The sequence below is a fragment of the Pinus tabuliformis genome, chromosome 1_2, assembly GCF_031772625.1.
Source record: "Pinus tabuliformis cultivar Carrire ecotype Pingquan chromosome 1_2, CPIR1, whole genome shotgun sequence".
Classification (NCBI taxonomy): Eukaryota; Viridiplantae; Streptophyta; class Pinopsida; order Pinales; family Pinaceae; genus Pinus; species Pinus tabuliformis.
The window spans coordinates 379,118,137-379,144,937 of NC_142298.1; positions in this window are offsets into that span (position 1 = coordinate 379,118,137).

Sequence of the window (26,801 nt, forward strand, 5' to 3'; positions counted from 1 at the left end):
GGGAAAGTACCTTATTGTAATTTTCATTCATATTTGTTTGAATGGTTAATATGTTGTCAAAGAAGAAAATTGGGAATTTGACCTTATTTCTTTTAACATGAGAAAGGAACCTTGTTTACAAGAGTAGAGAAGAATGCTATGAAGACAAGATGTTTTACTAACATAATTGCATTTTGTTGTTTTATAACATATCTATTGATGTACTATATTGATTCCATCTAAACTTTGTTATCCTTTAATGTATCCCCTTGTCCTTGTGAGATGATTTGTTGCATAATAATGTTTAAACAGTGATTATGGTGATTATTAGCATATCACATTACAAAGAGAGATTGGTTTTAATTTGTAACGGAGGAAGTCCTCCTCCTCCCCCATATACTTCTTCAACTTACCACTTCATGAGGTTCCTTCTCAATTTGTCGCTCATAGGCTTGGAGAAATCTATTGTGAACCCATCAAGTCTAGTGGCTTTTCTTAAGGCTATCATGTATTTTACCCCTTTTGGTGACTTATCCGCATGAAATTTTTAGCTTAAGAAAAGTGTTGTTTTTTCATGAAAAGCACATAATATTATTGGTGATGTCTTCAATTGTTTGTTTCTTCTGCCTTTCCTTCTTTGAGAAGATTGCCTTATTTATGTTCTAATGCCTCGTTCATCTTGAAGTTTGTACTTTTTGGTTTATCACTGCCATTTTTCCTTGAAAATGTTTCCAAAACTTTGTTTTGATCCAGTACTTGAGCATGGTTTTCAACTATTTAAGTTTTTGCTGAAATTTATATATTTTTGTCATTGAGGATTGTTGTGCATTCCCATTTAAGAAATCCATGAGCATAAGACAAAATTTTATGAAACAAAAGTGAGTGGCTTCTATCGTACATGTGTTATCAAATTACAATGAGATAGACCAATGCTCTGATCTTGCATCAGGTAAGACATTCACTATCACTTTGTAACCCTTACTCATAAACCATTGTCATTACAAGGTACTTCCGACATGAGTTGATCTGTAATGTGGGTCTCCTCATTATTTTTCAAGTGTGTATAACAATTATGTTGGTAATGTCAACCAGTGGAGTTTTAATACATGGTTTGAAGTTCTCACATTGCTCATATAATCTTTTGACTCCCCTTGTGTTCTCCCCTAGAGAGTTTAAAGTGGGAATTCCCCTTGATTATTTGTTGCTTTCCTTGTAGAGAATTTCCTAGTGTCTAAAGGGAGTTTCTTGAGGTGAAGGATTGGGGGTCCATATATATAAGTAGTTATGTCATTTAAATTTGATTATATCTTAATAAAGGTCCCCAAGATGAAGCTCCTTTCCCAAGTGAGATTTTCCATGATGACTCTTGTTGGATTCCATAACATGGCAATACCCCTTGTTATGTCCTCATCTTAGATTGGAATAGACTATATTTTTTCCAACATTTAATTACTATACTAAGCATAATTGTACTAATATTGCATTTAGGTTTTTTAGAAGCATTATTGTAGCTTTTGTTGTAGGATTTTGTCTCTTAAAAGGCATTTTTTTCCCTTGCCATGTTGCGCTTGTAGATTCTTTTAGATAATATTTATTTCTAGCTATTTGGGTTGAGGATATATTTCTCTAGAAGAGGCCTAAATCATGAGGCATCCTCTTTTATGAATCTTTTTCTCATTTTTAATCCTTCCTAGTTTAATATTATTTTTTCCCCTCCTCTTCGTTGGTTTGAGAGGATTTGTTTCAAGACAAAGGCCATAGAGTTGGATACCCTTAAGGTGGTTCCTCTTTTAGATCCATTTTTCAATTTGTCTTTTTATAGTTATGTGATCTTCTCTAGGGCGATGTTATCTAGATATTCTCACTCAAATTTCTCATGGAAGACTAGAGTGGTCATCTATGTGATTTGTGTCCTTTGGAGTATCATTCGAGTGTTCTCCCAACTAACTAGAGGAGGCTTTGATTTCGTTTGTATCTTTTGTTGTGCTATAATTGCATGCATTACTTTCTCTACATGATTTGTTTTCCTTATTTTTCCTTTTTAGTCACCTTATGGACTTCGGTTAGGAGCACGAACCTTGTTGATATGACCTCCTTGAGTACTCTCATTTTTTGGTCATTATTGATTTTTATTTTTGGCATAGCTCCACTCTAAATGGAAATTGTTTCCATTCATGGGGGATTTGAAGCTATGTTTCCTTTTTGTGATCTATGTTTGGGATTTGAATATTATTTGAATTAGTTTTTCTTATTACCTAAGCTTTTTGAAACCATCTTCATCTTTTGATTCTACTAATATGTCTTCGTTATGGGCCATATTAAGATGGAAATAATTTGCAATGAAAATAAATGTGCTTTTAGTCAAGTGTTTGTACTCATTCAATGTTTTGGATGTTGGAATATTGACCAATACTAACAGGGAGTGAATGAATATTGCGAATTTTTTAACATTTTAATCATATCAATTAAACATTAAATAGTTAACAAAACCATTCAACAATGTGTATCATCAAACACAATACAAAAGAGTTGTTTTACATGGAAATCCAAATGGGAGAAAAGCATAATTTTTTTTAATATATGTGTTAAATATTACATCAACATGAAGCTCCAACTTCCAATATCCTCTAGCAATGACTAGAAGGAGGTTCCAACACCTTGGTTTTATCATATCCAACTGAAGGGATATTGCACCAACACCTTGGTTTTGCTAGATCCAACTAGAAGGATGCTCCAACATCCTAATAACATCAATATACTTCCCTAACACCACTATGCCACCCTGAAATTTTATTAGGATCCAACCTAAAGGAGACTTCAATCTTTGCCTTGCACCACCCAACCACACTGAAAATAAGAACACTGAATAAGATAAATTATACTGCTATATATTATTTTTCATTGTGCTTGTTCATTTTCATCACTTCTTCCAATATACCATTGCACTAATTCTTTTTCTTTTACAACATTGTTCATTTGTTATAATATTGTTGTCAATCCCAAAGTGGTCAATACATTTCAACACTACCCCTAACGTAGCATCAAATAACTGCCAGAAATACCAATCTTCTATAATCACAACATTATTCCCATCAACAATAATCCCTCAGAAACTTTGGCCATACAAAAACCTAGCCTAATAATCATATGTGCACAATGGTAATAATCAAATATTCAGTCATCAACAACACATCTCTAAGCTCTCCAACACATCAAAAACACTATTGATGACATTCATTAACAACTCGTAACCTCTTCTAACTCAACACTCATCAACAAAAACAACGCTTTGTCAACCTTAGCTCATCAAACTCTGCTCAAGAAACCTACAACCACATATGCAAACACCAAAAACATACAAACTCTCCCTTTCTCTAGGAACTCAACAAATACATATGAATGCTAGCAACAACTTACTCAACGCAGGACAAACTGTTCTCAACATACACTTCAATAATAACATATGAAAGTCTTATGCCTAAAACCATAGTAACATTCAATAACAACATTGAAAATACAAGTCATAACACTATAGACTCTCTATAAAGCAAACATAGTAGTAACATATCTCCACAAAAAGCTTGACATAAATGTGTACCATCAATGGTAGTCTCACCCTCAGTTTAGTAAGAACCATCATAACCACATTATCATTCTTAATAGCATTAGCAATAGACCTATGTGAACGGTAATAAACACAACATTGCCACAACACATATATCAACGACAATATGGTTCAAATACTTAGTTCCACTAATTTAGTCATACAAAATTATTAACCTTGTGCATATAAAAAATAATGCTCCTGAAATGTTTCAATAGTAAGTAATCACTTAGCTTCAGTAGCTTTTAGACAAGAGTATTTCTAACGGATAATACCAGTGATATGCTCTATTATTATGCTTCTGATCACTTTTCAGGTCATATGCAACATCTAATTCTTCAATAACATATGGTACTCATGCAATAACTACCTGATGATTTTTCTCTTTGAACAATGATCAAATCAGGCCCATAAGCTACCTTTGACTCTGCCCAACCAGGCCTAAATTTTGCCCACTATCTATGGCCTAGAAAAGCCTTATTTTTTTCATCTTTTGTGGCTAATATTAGTCCTCATCTCAGCCTTAGAATAAGACTTAACCTCCCCTTTCCCTATGTGCCTAAACTTCCTTTCTCTGCAATGAGGTCAAACTTAACTCAACCCTCATCTTCCACTACAATAGGAATAATTCAACCTTCTTTATTTATGGATACCTTAGGCCTAATTCATCCTCAAGAGTGGCTAAAATTGGCTCAGGAATGACCTTTGATATGGTCTCGAGAAGGCCAAAATTTGGTTCAGATTAGGCCTCAGGAAGGCCAAAATTCGGCTTACATTAGGCCTGAGGAAGGTTGAAATTCGGTTCAGATCAAGCCTTGGGAAGGCCGAAATTCAGCCTAGACTAGGCCTCAAAAAGGTTGAATAAAATATCTCTCACAATCATGTAACATGCCTTGAATTATCCCTTGTCCCATCCAATGAATCACCACAAAAAAAATGAAAAAATGAACTACAAATACCCTAAAAAAATATGGGCTTTGCTCTAGATCAACGTGACTGCTCTTATCCTAAGGAAATATTAGAGTGATTTACATAAAAATGATTATTGAAATGATGGGTTTTGAGAGAAATTGAATGCCCTATTTATACTTGAAGGAAGGGCATCAAATGAGGGCCGACCTACTTTAAAAATTTCAAATTTAATTTTAAAAACCCCCATAAAGAGGCCAACTTGAAACATCTTGCATTGAAAAATAAATTAAAAAATAAAACCCCTTTGGGGGTTGATTTGTTCAACTTAATTTTAATATCATTTTCTTTTAAATTCTTGCTATCCAACCTTTCCTTCACTTGGATCATCACTTAATTTTCGCTTGAGTGAAAGTCATATAATATAAAAAAAGTTGTGCTGGCTTTAGAGCATTGGCCCAAGCATTGGGGCACACTAACTTCAAATGAACATATATCCTCAACCAAGAGGAACCATGATCCGGATTGGATAATTATACTATTTTTCATCCATATTGATGCTTTTAGAGTGCAAGAAATGGAGGAATCAACTCACGAGACCATTTTTACCGATGGGACCTAGTTTGGAAAAACAAGGTTTGAAACCTTCTGAGAGCATTTTAAGGCATAAAATGACATTTTTTGGGGTTAAAATTTCCACTTTAGCTTTGCACCATTTTTTTCTATTTTACACACAAAGACCTTTCCAATGACACAAGAATTATGCCAATCAGAGTCCTTATGCAAAAGTTATGTCATTCAAAAGTTGACCTTCCTGTTTTCACTACCATAATTCAAGAGGATACCACGTCAGCCCCCATTATTGATGGAAAAGGGGCTAGCCATGTGATTATGATGTTGAAGAATCTATAATAGTATATATTGTAACTCAGGTTAAGAGTTGAAGTAGTAAAACCTAACCACTAGTAGGGTATCAGGTTGTGTTATAACTGGGCCCTTAGGAGGAAAATGGGTTCCATTATTCTGAGTTCATTTGTGCCATATCTAAGAAAAAATAGCCAAGAGGTATAGGATGTAGATAACACAAAGAATATTTGTGAACTATTGCAACCCATGAGCCAAAGGCCATACTTTTTTGTAGTCATAGCCATATTTCCATTTAGAGAAAGAGCGCAGAGTGACCTCACCTTCCAACTGGGATTTTCTCTTGAAAGGGTTTCCTAGAGCATATCTTGTGTAAAAAATGTGTGTGTGCGCGATTTTAATTTTTTGTTCTCTATTTTCTGCATAACTTTACTTCGTATACATGCACTATTAACAGTAAATCTACAGATCCAAAAATCTAATAAAATTTTAATAGTGTAGAATTTCAAATTTCAAATATAATTTTATCATATTTGTTGTAACTTATTGTCCAGTGGAATATCCACAATAGTTTACGAATCATATTGGTATCGAAGCAGGTTTGTTTGTGTGCATTGTGGAGATTCGTAGGATATATAGATTTTGGTTCAAAGGTCGTAAAACCCTAGTCATGATTGATGATTTTGTGAATAACCCTCATGATCCTACAAAGGAGAGGATTTCGAGGCTAGAAGAAATTTTTTATGATTTAAATTGTAATGTAAATCTCCTCATGGAGGACCTGAGTAATAACCTTGGGATATTTGGAGAAGACAGGTGTTGAAATGCAGAGGACAAATCAAAATAGGGATCAAGATATTAGGAAGAAATGGAGAACCAACTAAAGAAAGAACCCAAAAAAGATCAACCCAGTTTGAGTGTTGTGAATCAATCAAAGCCCCTATTTAAAATGGAAGCAAAGTTCAATATCAAGCCATACCATGGTGATATTAATGTTATAAAGTTGAATCACTTGCTGTAGTAATTGGAAGTGCATTTCAACATCCATCAAATTGAGGAAGAGCAAAATATCTTATTTTCCAAATGAAATTAGAGGGCCATGCCTTAACTTGGTGGAAAATCTACACAAAGACATCAAGGTTGGAGGGAGATCGTCCAGTGACTAAGTGTGAGGACTTCAAAGTCCTCATTATGTCACATTTTTACCCTATTGGGTACATATAGGACCAATGAATCTGGTAGAACTACTTTAGGCAAAAGTTGGGGAAAAGCATGTAGGAGTACACCATAGAGTTAAAAAAGGTGACCATAATTTTGGGTATCTCCCCAAAGAATGAAGATGTACCCTTGAAGTATTTGGGGGGTCTACACTGCCATATGTGGGAGAAAGTGATGTCGTTCAAGCCCAAATCAATGGACAAGGCTTCTGTATAGGAACAACATCTAGAGAAAATAGGCCTTAAGAGAGCGCAATCAAGTTGATCAAAGCAGAAGGAGAAAAAATACACTTCTGAGGAGGGGAATAAGAAGCAAAAATGGGGAAGAGATAAAAATACGATAGCCACAAAACACTAGTGTAAAGACCCCAACAACCACTTCAACCAATGCAACATTGACGACCATACAAAGGAGAAGTGCTGGAAGTTACATCTAGAGTTAAACCCAAAGAATAAGAAGAAAGACAATAAGAATAAGAATATCATGGCCACTAATCCGAGAAACCAATTTGAAAGCACCTAAGACATGGATGAGAATATCACATGTAAATTAGTTCAGAAAGACATGAATCTGAGTATCCTTTAGCAACAATAAGAGAAAGAAATGACCAAAGTCTTCCATATAAAGTTACAATTCAAGAAGGCCAAGATTGATGCTTTGTTTGACTCGGGATCACAGATGAATCTCATTGCAACAGGGTTGGCCAAGAAATTGGGATGAAGTTTGTGATCATCCAAGCCCATTTCCATTGGGATGGGTAAATAAGGATGCAAAGATGAAGGTAATGAAACAATGAAAAATTAGATTTGCTATAAGTGTTGATTTTATTGATGAAGTAGAACTAGATGTGGTTCCCATTGATATATGTGGAGTCGTGTTTGGGAGTCCTTACATGTACATGCAAGATGCAATATTTGTGCAAAGATCCAACCAATATTGACTCGTTAAGGATGGAAAATCATTCATCATCAATGTGCATAAAGGCAAGTCAAAAATTTCGATGATAAGTGCCAACTAAGCCAATAAATTGATCAGTTATAACAAGAATTATGTTTTATTGTTTTTAAGATAAAATTGGTTTGTAGAAAAGTTAGTAAGAGGCAAGGCATCCATGGAGGGTTGCACTCAAAAACATAAACAACAACTAGAAGAGTTGCTACAAACATATAGGGATGTGTTCTGAGAATATAAAGGGTTACCACGTAAGAGGGAAGTGGAGCACAAGATATAACTATTGTTGGACTCCCCATTGCAAAACTAGGCAAGGTTTGTATGAGTGGTTAGTCATGCCATTTGGCCTATGTAATGCACAAACTATGTTTATGAGATTAATGAATGATGTACCACGCCCTTTTATAGATTCATGTGTTATTGTCTATTTGGATGACATACTTATATAGAGTGCTACCAGGGAAAAGCACATCTCACATTTGACGTAGGTGTTGGAGACATTAAAGAAGCAACAATCGCTAGAAAATCTAAAGAAGTGTGATTTTTCACAATAGCCTTTGGTGTATCTCGGGTATGTGACAGGTGGAGTAGAGTTGAAGATAGATCGTGCCAAGATGGAGGTCATCATGAAATGTCTAGTGCCTACTAATGTTTCTGAGGTCATGAGATCATAGCCTCATTTTTAATAGTAGTAGCACCGTTCCATGGCATAACAACAACTAGTAGGAGTTTCCAATGGGGAAAGGGTGTGCAAACAACTTTCGAGGATCTAAAGAATAGGATTAGTCAAGAACCAATTATGGCATTACCAAACTTGCAACGACCCTTTGAAGTGGAGATAGATGTGAGCGGGTATGTTATGGGAGCGGTCATGATGTAGGGAGGAAGGCCTATATGCTACCATTCTGAAGTATTTCATGGGGAAGTTATTAAATACCCTACCTATGACAAGGAGATATATACCCTAGTGCAAGCTATGAATAATTGGAAGCATTATCTGATGGGAAAGGAGATAGTAATCCACACAGGTCACCAACCACTATCGTACATGTAGGCCTAGAGTAAGATACAACATACCAGTCATTACAAGTGGATGGGATTTCTAAGTAGTTTCATTTGGGCATAAAGTACAAGAAGGAAAAAAAACCAAGTTGGTCGATATGATTTCAAGGCCACCCACAGTAATGATCATATATTTGGGGACTCTTATCCACATGGATCCATTCACCTATGATGTATATAGAGAGGCATATTTAGAGGATGAGAACTTCAAGGAGGTGTTTTATCAGTTGTAGAGTCAGGGTCATGTGCATGATGGTGACAACACTGTTGATGGCCATCTCTGATGGGTTACTATACAAGCTAGATAAGCAACGTGTTCCTAAAGGTGAGAGATTGCATTTGATTAGAGAGGCTCACACCTCCAAGGTTGCAGGGAACTTTGGTGTAGGAAAGACCATGGCCAACTTATAGAGGTATGTGTATTGGCCCAAGATGTAAGAGAAGCTAGCTAGGTTCATGAGAGGATGCATGCTTTGTTGTACCAACAAGCCAAGAAACATGAAACAGGGCACATGTCATCCCTTACCTATACCCACTCGTCCTCGGGAAAACATTTCCATCTAATTTTTGGGAGGTTTGCTAACAACCCAGAAGGGACATGACTACCAGTTCATGGTAGTCGATAGGTTCATCAAGATATATGTTGTCATGCCCTTAATAAAGACCATTAGTGGGAAATAAGTAGAAAACTTGTTCTTTGGACAGGTTTGGGTGCACTTTGGGATACCAAGGAGCATAGTTTTAGATGGGGATTCAGGATTTTTCAATGCATTCTAGATGACATTGTGGGAGAAGATGGACACGAAGTTGAAGAGATATACAAAATTCCATCCACAGACAGATGGGAAGACAGAAGTAGTCAAGAGGAATTTGGTGCAACTTCTGAGGGGATACAACCAGAAGCATTCAAAGACCTAGGATGAAAATCTTGTATATATATGAAATTATTACAAAAGAGCAGCCAACACTTCTATAGGAAAGTCCCCATTGAAACTTGTTTTGGATATGTGTCACCTTCACCTTTGGACATTGCATATGGGAAGCAAGGAGGAGTCAAGGAACATCTTATAGGAACACCTTATGGTTGAAAAATGTATAGAGAACATTAGGCAGATGCATCTACAAGTACAACCAAAATTGTAGAAGTCATAGGAGAAATATAAGGCCAGGCATGATCAACACAGAACAAAGAAATTAATCAAGATGGGAGACAAAATATGGCTACAATTGAATAAGGAGAGGGTATAGGGCCTAGTAAGAAAATCAAGGCTCTGAGGTATGGTCCCTTTGAGATAGTGGAAAAGATGGGTGATAATGCCTATCAACTCAATTTTCCACCATATATGTGCATTTACTTAATTGTGATTGTAGAGAAATTGAAACTCTATGATCCTTCCATGCTATATCAAGAAGAGGAACACATCCTACCTTCTACAAAGTATTTGGCACCAGATGCTCAAGCAGAGTTAAAAGAAGATACATTTTTGCAAAAGAGGTCCAGAACTACAAGACAAGGGCAACATGACTTTTGACAGATTGGGTTGAAAGGAAAACTTCCATGCAAAGCTAAATGGTACACCACATAGAAGGTGGAGGAAAAAATTCCTCATCTCATTCAGTAGAAGTTTTTAGGGGCAAAAATCCTCTCAAAATAGGGAGGTGTGATCCATATTTTTTTTGTCACCTATCTAGATGATTTTTGAGTGGAAAAAGTGGAGGAATCAATTCATAGGAACATTTTTACCAGCGGGACCCAATTGGGAAAAATAGGGTATGAAACCTTCCAGGAGAATTTTGAGGCATCAAACGATGTTTTTTGGGTGTAAAACTTTGTTGCTTTAGAATATCACCTTTTTATCCTATTCTATACACATACACCTTTCCAATGGCATAAGAATAATGTCAATCAGATTTCATCTGTGAAAGTTATGCCATTCAGAAGTTGACCTTCTTATTTTCACCACCATGATTTAAGAGGATGCCACATCAACCCCCATTATTCAGGGAAAAGGGGCTAACCATGTGATTATGATGTAGAAGATTCTAGAAGACTCTATATTGTAACTTGGGTTAAAGTTGAGGTAGTCAAACCTAACCACTAGTAGGCTATCGGGTTGTTTTATAATTAGGCCACTAGGAGGAAAAGGGGTTCCATTATTTTGAGTGCATTTGTTCCATAACTCAAAACAAATAGCCAAGTGAGATAGGAGGTAGAGCACACAAATATGATTTATGCACTATAGTAGACCATGGGCCAGAGGCCATACTTCTTTGTAATCATAGCCATATTTCCATTCATAGAAATAGAGCAAATAAACCTCACCTTCCAGCTAGGTTTTTATCCTGAAATGGTTTCCCAAAGCATATCTTGTGTGAAATGTGTGTGTGTGATCTTATTTTTCCATTCTCTATTTTTTGCATAGTTTTAATTTGCATGCATGCACTATTCATAGTGTTAATGTCAGTCAGTTTTTCCTTCCACCAGTGATCGAGTGTTCTCTTTCAGAATGTCCATTAGGATTTAAGGTCAAGTTTTTGTCATTTCATTAGGTCCTCCATTCAAAAACTTTGGTCACTGGTTAGTATGTCTAGGGTTATTTTAACTTTCTCAAGAATTTTTACATGTCGGTCACTTTCATCATTCAGCCGAGTGTATCATCATTATGAGAATATCATCATCATGTCAGTCATCACCATCATGACGTCACTCAGTCTAGTGTCTCCATTAGGTCCTTAGGCTTTCAAGGTCACCAACACTTTCATTTCATGCATAAAATCCGACATAGGACGAGTTGTGATAAGCAAGTCTTTTCAATAAATTCTGATTTCATATGTAATTTCATGTTTCTATATGTAATAAGTACTTCATAGCTATAGTTTCAAAGTTCTAAAAAGAAGGTACACTATTAAAAATAAGATACAAAGTCCAGGTTACAAATGTCCAAGGTTGCTAGGTTCAAAACAATGAAAGTCATGTTCAAAAAAGACATGTGGGGCCCATTATCACTCAAAAGAGTATCATGCTATGTCTATAAAAGCCCAAAGAGATTCATACACATTCCATTTACATTCTTATCTTATCTTGTCATCGATATAATTCCTCCTTATGAGAGAAAACACAGGTTTTTTCAGCCAAATTTGAAAATTTTGCTTGGCATTGTGTTTCTCGAGGTGGTGTTGTGCACCAGTGAACTGCACTGCGCACAGGACATGGTCTCCTAGAATTGCAACAAATCACTCAAATTCGAGTTTTCAAGCCTCTAAATCCAATTTTTTTATCCTCTAAGCTTCAATACACTCCTTTGCATCCCCTCTTCCTTTCACAAAACAAATGATCAGTTGGAGATTTGAAACCCTAAAATCACTATCCCTATACCTCTATTTACATGCAACTCATCATCCCCATTCACCAACAAATCATTTCCCTTCATTCCACTACACTTCCTTACACACCCTAGCCCTAATCTACCAAATTGGGTAGTTTCCCTAGCTAGGACTATGTTTAAATTTCCTAGCTCACCTCCCTCATTCATTTCCCTTCATTTAACTTCCTACGGATTCCTAAAACCCTCATCCATATCCCAAATTTTCCCTACTCCCATCTCCCTTCCCTAACTCCCTTATTTCACCACTTCAATCACTTTTCACTATTTTTTCACCTTTCCTATCATCTAGGGTTTCAAAAAATGGAAGGAGACTCTTCACCATCAGCGAAAAGAAAACATCATAAAGGGGGGAAGATTCTAAGGTATGAGCCCACAAATTGCAATGATACCAATTCTTCACCATTCATAAGACAATGCTTTGAAGACGTCAATTGCCTAGGCTTTTGTCAAAGAGTGTGAGAGATAAATTTTCATGAGTAGCTCACTGATTTGATTGCCACCAATTTGAAAGGAGAAAAGGCCACCATTGCAAGGATTGATTTCACATTCTCAGTTGATGCCATCTCTCTTTCCACAGGGATACCAAATCATGGGGAGTATTGGTTCAAAGGCATGAGCCTAGACCTTGAGCAATACAAACCCTTCCTGAAATCACCCTACAAAGAGGTTCATTCACACATCATTCCATTCATATACATGTTGGAAAAGTATGCACCACTAATGAAGGTTGTGATGAAGTTTTTCACTTGTGAGGGGAGGTTTTCCAAGTTGTATCAATATCACATTAGGCTGCTCATGGACTTCATAGTTGTGAAACCTCTTAACTTGTGTAGAAGTGTCATCAAAATGTCTGAAAATGTGCAAATGAAAAACAAAGAGAATTACCCTAGCCTTTTCCACCATAGTTTGATAAAGATTGTAGTCCTCCATCAGTTGGAAAAAAGGAACATAGCATGGGATACCTTTACTGAAGCAGCCTTGTAGAGGCATGAAACTACTTCACCATGACACATCAGCACAACCTATGGAGGTAAGGTCATTAAACAAATCAGAGGAGGTTCCCAAGGCACCTAGATCTGAGGTGACCAAAACATACCAGAGAGGAAAAAGACTTGTGTTTTCTCCTCAAGTTGAGGAAAGGGCCAAGCTTTCTACATCAACACAACAGGGATCACATTTGCAGGATGAGGAGCTAATTGAGCATGATTTTGACCTAGTTGACTTGGAGGCAGTAGATGAGCATTCAACCTTGCAACAATCTATCAAAGAGAAGGATTCCCAGATCATGGAGCTCCAAGACAATTTGGCAAGGGCCAAATTTATCATTTCTTTCCTTGAGCAAGAAAATAGTCAACTCAAGGTCAAACAACTAATGATGGAAAAAGAGAAATTCAGGACATTGAGGCAAGAGGTAAAAGGTAAAGCAGTGCTAGAGCATGATAAGCATGATGAACAGGACAAGAAGGTTGGAAGGAAGAGGCCTAGGAAAATGGGTCTCAAAAAGGCATTGCAGAAAGAAAGAGACCAAACCCTGCTAGTAAAGGATTTGAGCAGTGAAGACAAAATTGCTATGGAAATCAATGAAGACAGGGAATATTGGATAGAAAAATTCAATGGACATCCATAGAAGATTCTTGACAAGGCTAAGAGGGATAACCATATTTTGAGGCACATGTCTCACCACTACCAAACCATAAACAAGATTTGCAACATCAAGGTCAAACAAATGCAAAACAGGCTGAAGGAAACCCTAAAAGGAAAATATGAGAAGAAAAACTTGGGGATACTTGCTAAGGCATCCATGATAGCATATTAAACCTCATTTGGCACTTTTGGACCAATTTTGGGAATTTTTTGAGCATTTTTGGTTTTTGGTGAAATTTGGTGCAAATTCAGGAAAATGCACCAGTCTCAAGGCGCTGCGTTTTTTCCTTAGAGCTCTAAATGAAAAACGGTTTGAATTTTTGGAAATATAATGGCCTCCTCTCAAAACCCATTTCCTCATATTTTTCAAACAAAGCTCAAATTTTGAGAAAAATGACAAAAGGGGGTCAAAAATCAACAATCTGCCCCTCTTTTTGATAAGCGTTGTGCTTCTAGAGACACCTTAGGAGAATGAGCGTTTGGAGGCTTTCCCATGGGTAATTTTAAAAAATTCAAGATGTTATGGAAACTAGAAAGACATGTCTAGTTTATCATTCTTTCTAATTTCAATTTTGACTTCAGGCACGCACCTAAAAATGGCCTCAAACTTGGAATTGCGCTTCTACAATTTTTTGAGATTTTAATTAAAATTTTCACTGTGTAATTTCTCAGAGTTTCTAGTTTGATTCAGGTAAAGGTAAAATTGGTGAAGTAAATGAATGATAGAGTGAAAAAAAATGTAAATATGATGTAGTAATGTATGGTTAGCCTTTGTTTTGATGTAAATTGAGCTTCATTTATGAGGGAAATTGCAGTCAAAGTTAATTATAGAATTTGTTTCAACCTCCCTATACATTAGGGTTTGGTTAAAAAAATTCATGTAACCACTCCTAGAGTCATGGATTCGACCCTTGAGACTAAGGAGAAGTTGGTTTTGGTATTTATGTATCATCTTCTCAGTCATTGGACTGGTTGGACTTGAGAGGAGAGAACTATTATAGCTTGTACTTGGACATTTTCTGGAAATCAAAGGATATAGTTTGTAGCTATTATCTAGGAATTCATGTGCAGTAAGTTTGTGGTGTTGTTTTTCCTTTATTATTACTTTATATGAATGATATTTATCTTCCCTCCCATTCATCATCTCTTCAATAGTTTTCCTTACAGTTTATAAACATAATTCTTTTTACTAAGTTATGTTTTGATGGAAAATTATTATATATGTTATTTTCACTCTTGCTTAATGAATTCATGTCTTATGCTAATTAATATATTTATGTTTCTTCTAGACACCATACTACACTGAAAAAACCTAAAATCCATCACAAAAGTACTGCTACTTTTCTCCTTCATATCTTTGCTACTATAACCCTTTGACCCTCTCACCTAGCTACCTAGTTTTTCTCCCTTATCCAGCATCAAAACTTTAAATTTTCCAAAACCTACCTGAGCATAACTATCTAGCTTAAAGTCCTTTACAACTCAGTCATCTTTGGTTTTGATTTCAGAGAGAAATCCCTCTCTAGTTTGGTAGGGCTAACTACCAAACTAAAAGCTTGGTCTGTGGTTACCTTCGTCGATTCCTCTCAGCCTAGGACATTGTGGGGGATAACATTTTGGCGTCGTTGCCAGGGAGACGAGAGATCATATCTTCCTTGGGAAAGAACAACAAAGATCAGATTTGATTACTGATGGTGAACAATGATCAGACACATATTAAGGTTGAAACATTCACCTGGCGACTCCCATTTGATCTAAAGACTCTACTGGCAATAGGATCCAGAAATCAAAATGAGTTCTTAATCCAAGCCTATGCATCGAGATCATGTTCCAGGCTTTCCAAATTGTATGCCTCAGGTAGATTGGAAAACATACTTGCCAAAATTCAGAGATGGAAAAGGTGATGATGCTACACTTCATTTAATAAGATTTCATATGCATGTGCATAAGCTGAGGATTAATTTTCATGAAGTTTGTTTAATGAATATGTTCATGATCACATTAGAAGAAAGAGCATGATTTTGGTATGAAATCTTGCCTCCTGCTTGTGTTTATTCTCTCAAAGATTTTCGCTTAGTATTTTTAGTATAGAGAAGCCTACCCTTCTTTGCTTTTGATGGAGGATTGTTGTGATAATTTTGAAAATTTTATTCAAGAGCTAGAAAGTGCTTATGGCGATGAAAATTTTATGGATGATGAACTCTTGGATGCTTTGAATGAAAACCCTTTTCACCACCATATTAAGATCATGGACTCTAGCCTGGATGAGAGAAAAATTGAGCAAAATTCTCCAATAGATGACAATGATCTTCTATCATCTAAAATAGGTGATAATTTGTAGCGGTCATGCCTTTCTTTTAGTGCACAAGATACATATGATAATGGCCATTTCAGCTACCCTCCATTCCTTGATGAAGATTCTAATTCTGAGTTGGTTTGGATTAAGATTCCTAGGAGTCATCATTTAGCCACTGAGTTAAAATTTAATGAGCAGCAAGTTTGTTTCCTATAACTTAATGATCAACTTGTTTAGCATATTTTAAATCAGCAAGGTAAAGAAGAAATAGATAGTCAAATGCTTTATGTTTCTTGTGAACAACATACTACATCGACAAAACCTAAAATCCATCATAAAAGTATTACTACCTTGCTCCTTCATATCTTTTCTGTTGTAGCCCTTTGACCCTCTCACCTAGCTACCTAATTTTTCTCCCTTATCTAGCATCAAAAACCCTAAATTTCCCAAATCTCATCTGAGCTTAGTTATCTAGCCTAAAATCCTTTATCATCCAATCATCTCTTGGTTGTGATTCCATAGAGAGAGCCTTCTCTGGTTTGGTAGGGATAGATACCAAATTGAAAGCTTGGTCTGTGGTTACCTCCGTTGGTCTCCTCATTAGCCTGGGACATTGTGGGGGATAACAAATAGTAAATCTACAAATCCAGTAATCTAATAAAACTATAATAATGTGGAATTTCAAATATAATTTTATTAGATATGTTGTGACGAACTATATAGTGAAATATTCATGGAAAGTTATGGATAAATCCATGTGACATGCAACCTACCGTTAGAAATGGCTTGATGAGAACAATCAAATGATGACGGTATCACGATCAAACTAATTGTTCTTCCTAGTCATATACCTCAACAAGTGTGGGGCATCTGGACCCTGGATTCCTTTCCTTCTTTTCTGACCTTTTTGTCCATTGGTACTTCCAATTATTGTAATCCAATGATATATATTAAAAGAGTTCAAAGACTGACATTTACATTAATGGCAACACCATTTAAAAATACCCCCCTTTTTCATTGATGGTAACACACATACTCCCCCTGCCATTATTTCTCCCCCTATCTCCATGCTTCTGATATTTCTCTCCTAATTTATCTTCCCCATTGACATCATTGTAAAATGGTAACTTCCCCTGATCAAGTATCTCCCTTTGTCTTCCTACAATTTTCCTTTCTTCCTCTGATAGTTTCTCTCCCCCATCTTGTTGTGCCTCTCATAGCCTTGCCTTTCTGATTCCACTTGCCAACCTGATTTACTGATAATTCGCCTCTATGATAATGACAACGAGTCCTTCTGCAATTCTTTCGAGCTTGATCTTGAAGAGCCACAAATTTGTCCATGAATTTTCTTTTAAATTTTGATGCTTAATGTAACTTCCTCCTCCCACATTTACCCCCACTTGTACTACTTTACCCAGGGTAAGCATGAGATGAGGGTCACTATGATAAGAATCAACCTCCTATATGACCTTAAGGAAATGGAGTCAACAACTTAAGACCTTATTGACTTCCCTCAGGTGCTACAAGACCTCCAGGAGCAACCCAACCCCTCCATGTGTCCAACCCTTGAGATAAATCTCTTTTTCACTGATCTAGAGTCCCATGCACTCCCTTGCCAAGGCATGCAAGCAACTATAGCCATACAGTCACACTGATAAGATTTCCTCCATGCGACTATGGAATTTTCCAGTCATTTCAATGCCAACGACCTGAATTCTGAGCCAACTTTTCAGGTCCAGGACTCAGGCCTTTGCCCAGAACTCAGTGAAACTTCCATAAATGACAAGTGACATAGAAATAAGGCTTATAAACTAAAGCTTAAACTAGAACTTGACCTAAATCCTCCCAACTGGGACTGACATTCCGTCAAACATATGGTAAACATGCAACCTGTAGGTCATGAATGCAAATCTGAACATAGGGATCTGAAAACTTATCTGAGGTTAAACAAGAAGGATTTATGCCTTCTCACAATAGTTGTCATAACACCATGATACAACATCCATTAAATCCACATAATAACTAGTAAATTTACTCACCAAAATCAAGAGGAAATTATATCTTATTAACCATATGAAAAATTCGACCAAGTCAAGGACTTCCATCTACCACCCGATCATAGATTGGGTTGAACCAAATCTTTCTTTCGGCCAATCACCCTCGTACCATACTCCAAGCATGAATGTGGGATCTCATGGGATAACCAATCCATAAACAACCAAGGGAATCCAAAGGTTAAACCACCTCCATCCTCACCGTACCATGATCTCACCTAAACGGTCCCAAGATCACAAAACCAAATTGAGTTTGGATGCCTCAGAATTCTTCACCATCCCTTGAGGAACTTTCCTGTCTCCGCCCAAATGTTGAGGGCTTAACATAGAAAACCATATCAACCCCCAACCATTGGGATTTTTCCCAAGACCATGTCACCCAGATCCAAAACCTTCTAACAATCCAAAGCTCAACCGAGAAAGAATCCTATCACACCATGGCTATCCAAAAATGGCAAGGAAAGACTAAAACCACTGTCAAAACCAAGAAAATTATATGCCACCAACAAAAAAGAAACTAAAATACACACATGCATATGCCATGCATGCCAAAACGAGCTAGGAAATCATACATCAAATCTGTTACTTGCAAGTATTCCTACTGAAGTTTCCTGATCCAAACTTTCCTTTCTTGTTCCTTGCTTCCTTTTCCTTCCTTGTCCTTCCTTTTCTTTCCTTGCCCTTCCTTTTCTTGCTTGGTTTTCCTTGTCCTCTTTGTTCTCTTCTCTTCACTAGGACTAACTCCAAAACTGAACTGACAAAAGGCTACCAATTGATGCTTTGATGTCTTTTTATTATTGATGCCTCTAATTTCTTCATTTTCCTCCTCACATGCAACCTGTGACCTTTCACCTCCCTTTTCTCCTAATTTCCTTTATTTTCATTAAAAAATATTCCAATTAATGCCTTTTTTCCTTCTCAAATCCTTTGCCATTACCTTTTCCAATTTCCCCTTAGCCATATATGCAACAAGTGATGCCCACTAGGATATTTTCCCCAACATTCAGCTTGGAATAAGTGTCCCAGAACCTTGATCTTTTTTCGCCTTTATTAACATTTACGTGAAATTTTATCTCAGGGTTGCCACAGACTCCTCCCCCTTAGGGGAACACCGTACTCGGTGTTATATGATATCTACAACCAACAAAACCACTGAAAATCAAAACATACTACCCATGGTGCTTTATAGCTTATCTCAATACATCATTTACAATACTATACACACATATATATATGCACATTTTCTCAACCAACAAATAAAAGGATACGATGCCTGAATAAAAAAAAATGGAATCTAGAGGCTCACACTCCACCCTCAAAGTAATACCAGGATTCACCTCCTTCCCAGGAAGTCCGAGGATCCTCTACCAAAGTTAATTGTATCCAATGTCCAACGCTACCATCCTTGCGTTACATGTTTTCTCAATGAATAGTTATTGGCTCATTGTTCCAGGGTACACTCCCAAGATGTGCCTGGTTCCATCTAGAAATGTTAATGACAAAAAAAAATTCCATTCCCCAACCTTCCCTTCTCTAATACACAGTCCCTTAGGAAATTCAGTCACCCCCTTCCATGCAATCACTCACCTTCCAAGTTCCTCGACATCCCCTATCTCGGGCGATCCATCCCTTGGCAAGGTTTCCTCACATCATAAGGTCCAAAAACCAAGGCATATCCATGCTTCAAAACCATCATACTGATTATAGCATGCTCATGGAAATCAATGGACACTATTGGATACCAATGTCCCATAATGGACTTGCTCCTGAATACTTTACCAACATATTGTTGCCTATTCCAATTCCTTTTTTCGTTGCTAATTCTTTCAGTTAATTTAAACCAACCACCCAAACCATGCATTTTCAACCATTCTTTCCTACACCAAGCACATAATTACCATTAGACTAAAAAGGAATTTAAATAAATTGAAATCATACCTCATTGGTGGCCCATCAATAAGTTACAGTTGCAATTTTGTTTACTTCCTTTCACAATAAGTCAAACTAGTTGTTTGATCAAATCATCATGTATAAACATATCTCATTCGATTAGCTCAAAACACAACTATCATAAATCATAATCATAGATCAAGTTCATAATTAAAACTAAAATAAAATATTGTTACTTATCTTTCAAATGGTTCTTTGCTTCTGCCTTTTGTATTTTTCCTTTTTGTACACACACTGAATCAGTTTCCAAATCTGGCAAGCACCCAATGCCTTCTCTTTACTCAACAAGGGAATCCAAATAATAAACCACCTCCTCCCTCAATATCAACAATAAGGGCATCCCGAGACTAAAATAACCTCAACCCTTAATATCAACAATAAGGGCATTTAGAGACTAAACCACCTCAATCCTCAGTATCAATAACAAGGGCACCCAGAGACTAAACTCCCTCGACCCTTAGTATCAACAACAAGGGCATCTAGAGACTAAACCATCTCAACCCTCAATAGCAATAGGGGTATCTTGAGGCTAAACCGCCTCAACGATCAATAGCAACAGGGGTATCCCGAGATTAAACCGCCTCAATGCTCAATAGAAACAAGGGTATGTGGAGACTAAACCACCTCAACACTCAATAGCAACAAGGGTATCCTGAGACTAAACTACCTCAACCCTCAATAGCAACAAGGGTATCCCAATACTAAATCACCTCAACCCTCAATAGCAACAAGGGTATCCTGAGACTAAACCACCTCAACCCTTAATATCAACCACAAGGGCTAGACAATACCATACATGTTTGTCCCATCACACTGTACAACACATACACATACAATGTGTACCACAACACATACACCTACACTTGATGTACAATACAACACATACACTTGCACCCAGTGTACAACACAACACATACACCTACACTTGGTGTACAACACCACACATACACATGCATTCGGTGTACAACACTACACATACACCTATACCTAGTGTACAATGCCACACATACACCTACACTCGATGTGGAACACAATACATACACCAACACCTAATGTACAACACAATACATATACATACACGCCATACAATACCACGAATATACCTTTCGTGGTACAATGAATACACAATACCTGTAACACTATACCAAATATACACAACACAATATGTATGACATTTACATAATGCCATATGTACATAGCGCCACATGCAAAAGGTATACACAATGCCCAATGTACAAAACACCAAATGAACGACGTGTACACAACGCCACATGTACATGTTAGGCCCCTATACTACTAGTGTAACCCCTTATTGTTATTAGTACAACCCCCTTATCATATTGTTGTACCCATGTAGTCCCCATATTGTTATTATTGTGCCCTTACATTATTATTGTTATGTCGACTCTGATTATATTATGACCCCTTAGACTCCTATATATAGAAAGGAGGTCTTGTCTTGTATCATCCAAGAATTGTTCATTTGTGTAATGTAAAGGAGGTTGCCCCCTCGAAGAGGCTAAACTATAAGGTGTTGATCTATCTTTTCTATCTTCTTGTGAGCTGGTTTCATAACATTTGGGATTAGAGCTTTGGATTCTAGAGTTTTTGCTGCTCCAAATAGGACATCGTGGCATTTTCGCTATAACTTTTTTCTGCAACGTTTCAGAAGCTAAAAAAAATAAAATTCCATTTGAGCCGAAATCACATTGAAGCTCATGTTTGAATTTCAAAGCCTGTCTTGCTACATTTGTGGAGATATGATCTGAGGAAGTTAGGGTTTTGGCAGACTCCTGAATTACATTCTAAACAGGTAACTTAGGGAAAATCGCCATAACTGTCCCTCTGAGCATCATATTGAAATTTCATAAGAAGTTACAGAAAGAGGACAGACTGTAGTTTCCTATGTATATTTTTCAGATTCGAAGGTCAAAACAGTGACACCTGGCACTTCATACAAGTTCACTCTTCTGAAAAGGTATATAATCAGGTCATCTTGGGAGATTGTGCATAACTCTTTCTTGGAGAATTCAATTTTGATCAGACTAGTGGCATTAGAAAGAGGATGAAGAGGGCTACTATAGTTCGCAATTTTAGAATTGGAAGATCAGAAATTGCAGAGTTACAGTCGTTTCAAGATAGAGCTCCTAAAAGGTGATATGAGGAAGTTTGATGGTAAGGATCAGATAAATTGGATACTACAGATGGAGAAATATTTTGATCTACATGGCGTACCATTGTTACAAAAGGTATGTATTGCATCTTCATATTTAGAACAATATCATTTTTTATGGTATAAAGGGCTTTATTCTCGTAAACAACTTATTACGTGGTCAATTTTCACGGAGGAAATGATAGCACATTATGAGGATAGAAAGAGCAACACCTTCTTTAGAGCAACACCACAACAATTGGAAGAAAAAAGATAAAAAGGACTTTGTTACAATTGTGATAGAAAATGCACTAAAGGTCATAAGTGTGCTGAGAAGAAATTATTTTACATAGAGTATGAAGAGGAGAAAGAAAAGGATCAAGAAACATCAAAAGAAGAGGATATATGCCAGGACCCAACCCCAGATAAAGAAGAAATGAATCCGACTATATCTTGTAAAGCATTGGCAAGAATTACCACTCCTCAAACTCTCAAGATAGAAGGATATATCAAGAAGAAAAAGGTTCAAGAAGTGAAAGATCACATCAAGAATGAAGAAATGAATCCAACCATATCTTGTAATGCATTGGCCGGAATTATCACTCCTCAAACTATCAAGATACAAGGACATATCAAGAAGAAAAATGTTCAAGAAGTCAAAGATCACATTGAGCATCAAGAAATGAATCCGACCATATCTTGTAAAGCATTGGAAGAGATTACCACTCCTCAAACTCTAAAGATAGAAGGACGTACCAAAAAGAAAAAGGTTCAAGCAGTGAAAGATCACATCAAGCATCAACAACAAGTTCTACAACTTTTAAAGGATAACACCACTTTGGTGCATAATCGAATAAAACAACAAGTAGATCAACATCAAAATGAAAAAAAATTGGATGTGGGTGATTGAGTATTTTTACGGTTACATCTCTAGCAAGCTATTTATGAGAAGGAAATGTTGGAAATACTGCATGCACTCAAGAAATGGCGACCATGTCCAATGGGAAGACACTTCAAGGTAAAAATGGATCATGATAGTCTTAAATACGTTTTAAAACAAATATTATCTTTAGATTAATAGAAAAAATGGGTCACAAATATGTTGGGTTATGACTTTGACATCATCTATAAAAAAGGGAAGAAATTTTTTGTTGCAGATGCACTCTCAAGAAAGGATGAGGATGTGGAAGCATTGTTTTGTGTTATTTCTATTATCCAACTAGATTTGATAAATGAAGCAAGGGATGAAAGGAAGAAGGACAAAGAAGTGTGGCCACTCATTCAAAAGTTGCAGAATATCCCAATTCAAACAATATTGCCAGAATTTGAAGAGAAAGGAAAAATCATATTGGAACTTGGAGCAATCACAGAAACAAGAACCTGACAGCTATGAAATTGATCAATTTTAGAGTATCTCATCAAGTGGAAGAACTTACCCACTGAAGATTCCACATGGGAGGACAAGAATTTTATATAGAAGCATCAAGAACTACTCAAGCATTGAGGACGACACTTTTTGAAGGAGAGGGGCATGTTAGACCCATATACTGCTAGTGTAACCCCTTATTTTTATTAGTACAACCCCCTTATTATATTGTTGTACCCATGTAGTCCCCATATTGTTATTATGGTGCCGCATAGAAGCCCACTATTGTTATTATTGTGCTCTTACGTTATTATTGTTATGTCGGCTCTGATTATATTATGACCCCTTAGACTCCTATATATAGAAAGGAGGTCTTGTCTTGTATCATCCAAGAATTGTTCATTTGTGTCATGTAAAGGAGGTTGCCCCCTCGAAGAGGCTAAATTATAAGGCGTTGATCTATCTTTTCTATCTTTTTGTGAGCTGGTTTCATAACAGTACACATCACCGCATGTACAACATGTACACAAAACTGCCTACACAACACCCAATATAAAACATGTTCACAACACCAAATGCACACAATGCCATATGTACAATCATATTCACAACACCACATGTACATAACATTGCATATGCAACATGCACAAAGCACCATATGTACACAAAATCGGATATAAAACATGCGCACAACACCATCATTACACAACACTGCATAAACAACATGTAAATAACAATGCATGTATACAACATCACAAGCACAACATGTACAATAGTAGTACTACACATCCTAAGACACACTGTCCTTACCAAGCAACCTTGTTTCTAGCATCTTTCTGCTATCCATGCTTGTCCAGCATGCTGCAAATCACACTGCTTTCATTCTGCTAACGTATCCTTTAGCATTACCTACCATAGCATAAACATATACATAGTATAATCACATAATATCAACTCATGTCCACATGATACTGACCTCATATACCTGTGAGGGCTACTCTTCCCACTTGATTCCTCATAAACCAAGAACCTCTTCATGCTTTTCACTTGCATAAGCAATCATTCCTCCAGGAGCATGATCCCTAACGACCTTGTCAGACAATGACATACATACATATAAACATTAGCATAAAACAATCATGATCCTTGATGACCCTATCAAACAATGGAATACTTATATACATACATGTATACATATATAGACATCAACATAATCATGATCACAACGTAATTACCTGATATCATAAGGTCAAGGTTAAGAGAACCCCCTTTATCCGTGCACAACATGCAGAATATTGTGAACAACAGTTCCCAACTTAACCAAGGCATTTGATGCCTCAAATCCATTTACTTTACCTTTTTGTTACCTTTCTCATGACTATCCTACCACTGTGTATTTACCCCAATGGACCCAACCAATCCAACTAGATGTTATATTCTTACCTTCAACTTCCCTTATACAAGCACCGAGCTTCATTTGGGTCTTACATTACCTATTGGGTTCCACACATATCTCCCGAGCTCCATTAAATTTCCTATTTACCAACCAATTCCCAAGAACCTCAAAACATAAAAGGAAAGAATAAGAAGTAATCAAGAAGAAAAACCATGAAAAATCAATAAAAATATGACACCACAAAGAAAGTGGCATGGCCATGCACCAGACATAAACAAAACTATGAATCAAGTGAAAAAATATCACAAAACACTGAAAGCACAAGACTAGAAAAAAAATCCATGACTCAATCCCCATGGGTTCCCAATGTTTCCAAGGGAAATCTCTACCCGAGCCTTCTTCAAGATTCCATGGCAATCTCTTTTCCATGCAATCCCCTGCATCATACTGCCATAAACACATAACTGTCAGTGCATAAATAAATATAACAATATACTGATTACCTTACCTTATTAAGCCAAGCATGTGACCTTGTAACTGAACCCGTCCATGCCATCTCTCAAGGGATTCCAATTCCCTTGACATATCCAACCATAACTAGAACCAATTGTTATACCTGTCAAATACATATTTATGAATATAACACATATCCTCATAATGTCAGACAAGATTAGGGTTAAGAAGACTTCTTGTATTCATGCAAGCACTCATTCATTTGGAATTGTGGTTTCCAAACATAGACAAATTAATTTTCACCCAATTCCTCTCTTTTTACTTCTACCTTGCTACAATCGAGTCTTACTATGTACTGTCACATCACCCAACTATTAGTTACATAAAAAAATCAACTATTACCTTGTCATGCTAATACCAAGCATGTTACCTTGCAACTGCTCACACATGTCAGTCACACATTCCAAAGATCAATACATCATGTCTATTAATTGAAATCAACCTTTACCAAGACTAACAACCATGTCATAATCAAATCATAATCATTAGTCATAATACTACAACTAGCACCCACTTACACTCAAATACATATCAACTATCTCAACACATAATGTGTTAGTATAACCATCTTAAAGCGAGATCATTCCTTCATGCAATCTTATAGATGCGTGCTCATATAATGTAATTAATCCAACATTCAAACAACAGATAGACGACATAATAGACACCAAAGACTCAAACAAAAAATACATGCATAACTAAATTGATACCTCAATGCATCTAAGGGGAGGCTATCACATCTGCACAAGTCAGTCTAGATAAGCATGATACATGATAATATCAAGAACTAACTATCATTCAAGCACCGACATGATAATAATCCTCATGCATATGACCATAATAACAACAACATGGCATCCATTCACATGAGTGCAATGCATATAATAACAAGTTGCTACCTTTCATGACTCTTTGACACATGTGCATATGACTACACTGATCAACTAACATCTATCATACATGTAACCACAAAAACAATAGAATGACAGACATGTATATAACCATAATGTCTATAACAACTATTAACAAACATACCTTCATGCTCAACATACAAACTTGCATGACGATATTCTCTTATCTCAAGATCTAGTGTTGCAACCTTGCTTTGATCATCTGCATCTCCTGCTCTATCTTGGAAAAAAATTTATCCTCATAACTTATCAATACCATCATAATGGCATATAATACATCCAACAACCTTAACCATAAAAATGTATACATAACATCATCCATCTAGCCCATCCAGTCCAAGTGTTGAACCATGCTCTGATACCACCCTGTAACTGCCTCTTCCCACTTTTACCCACTTGTATCGGTTTACCCAGGGTAAACATGAGCTAAGGGTCACTATGATAAAAATCAACCTCCTATATGACCTTAAGGAAATGGAGTCAAAAACTTAAGACCTTATTGACTTCCCTCAAGTGCTACAGGACCTCCAGGAACAATTCAACCCC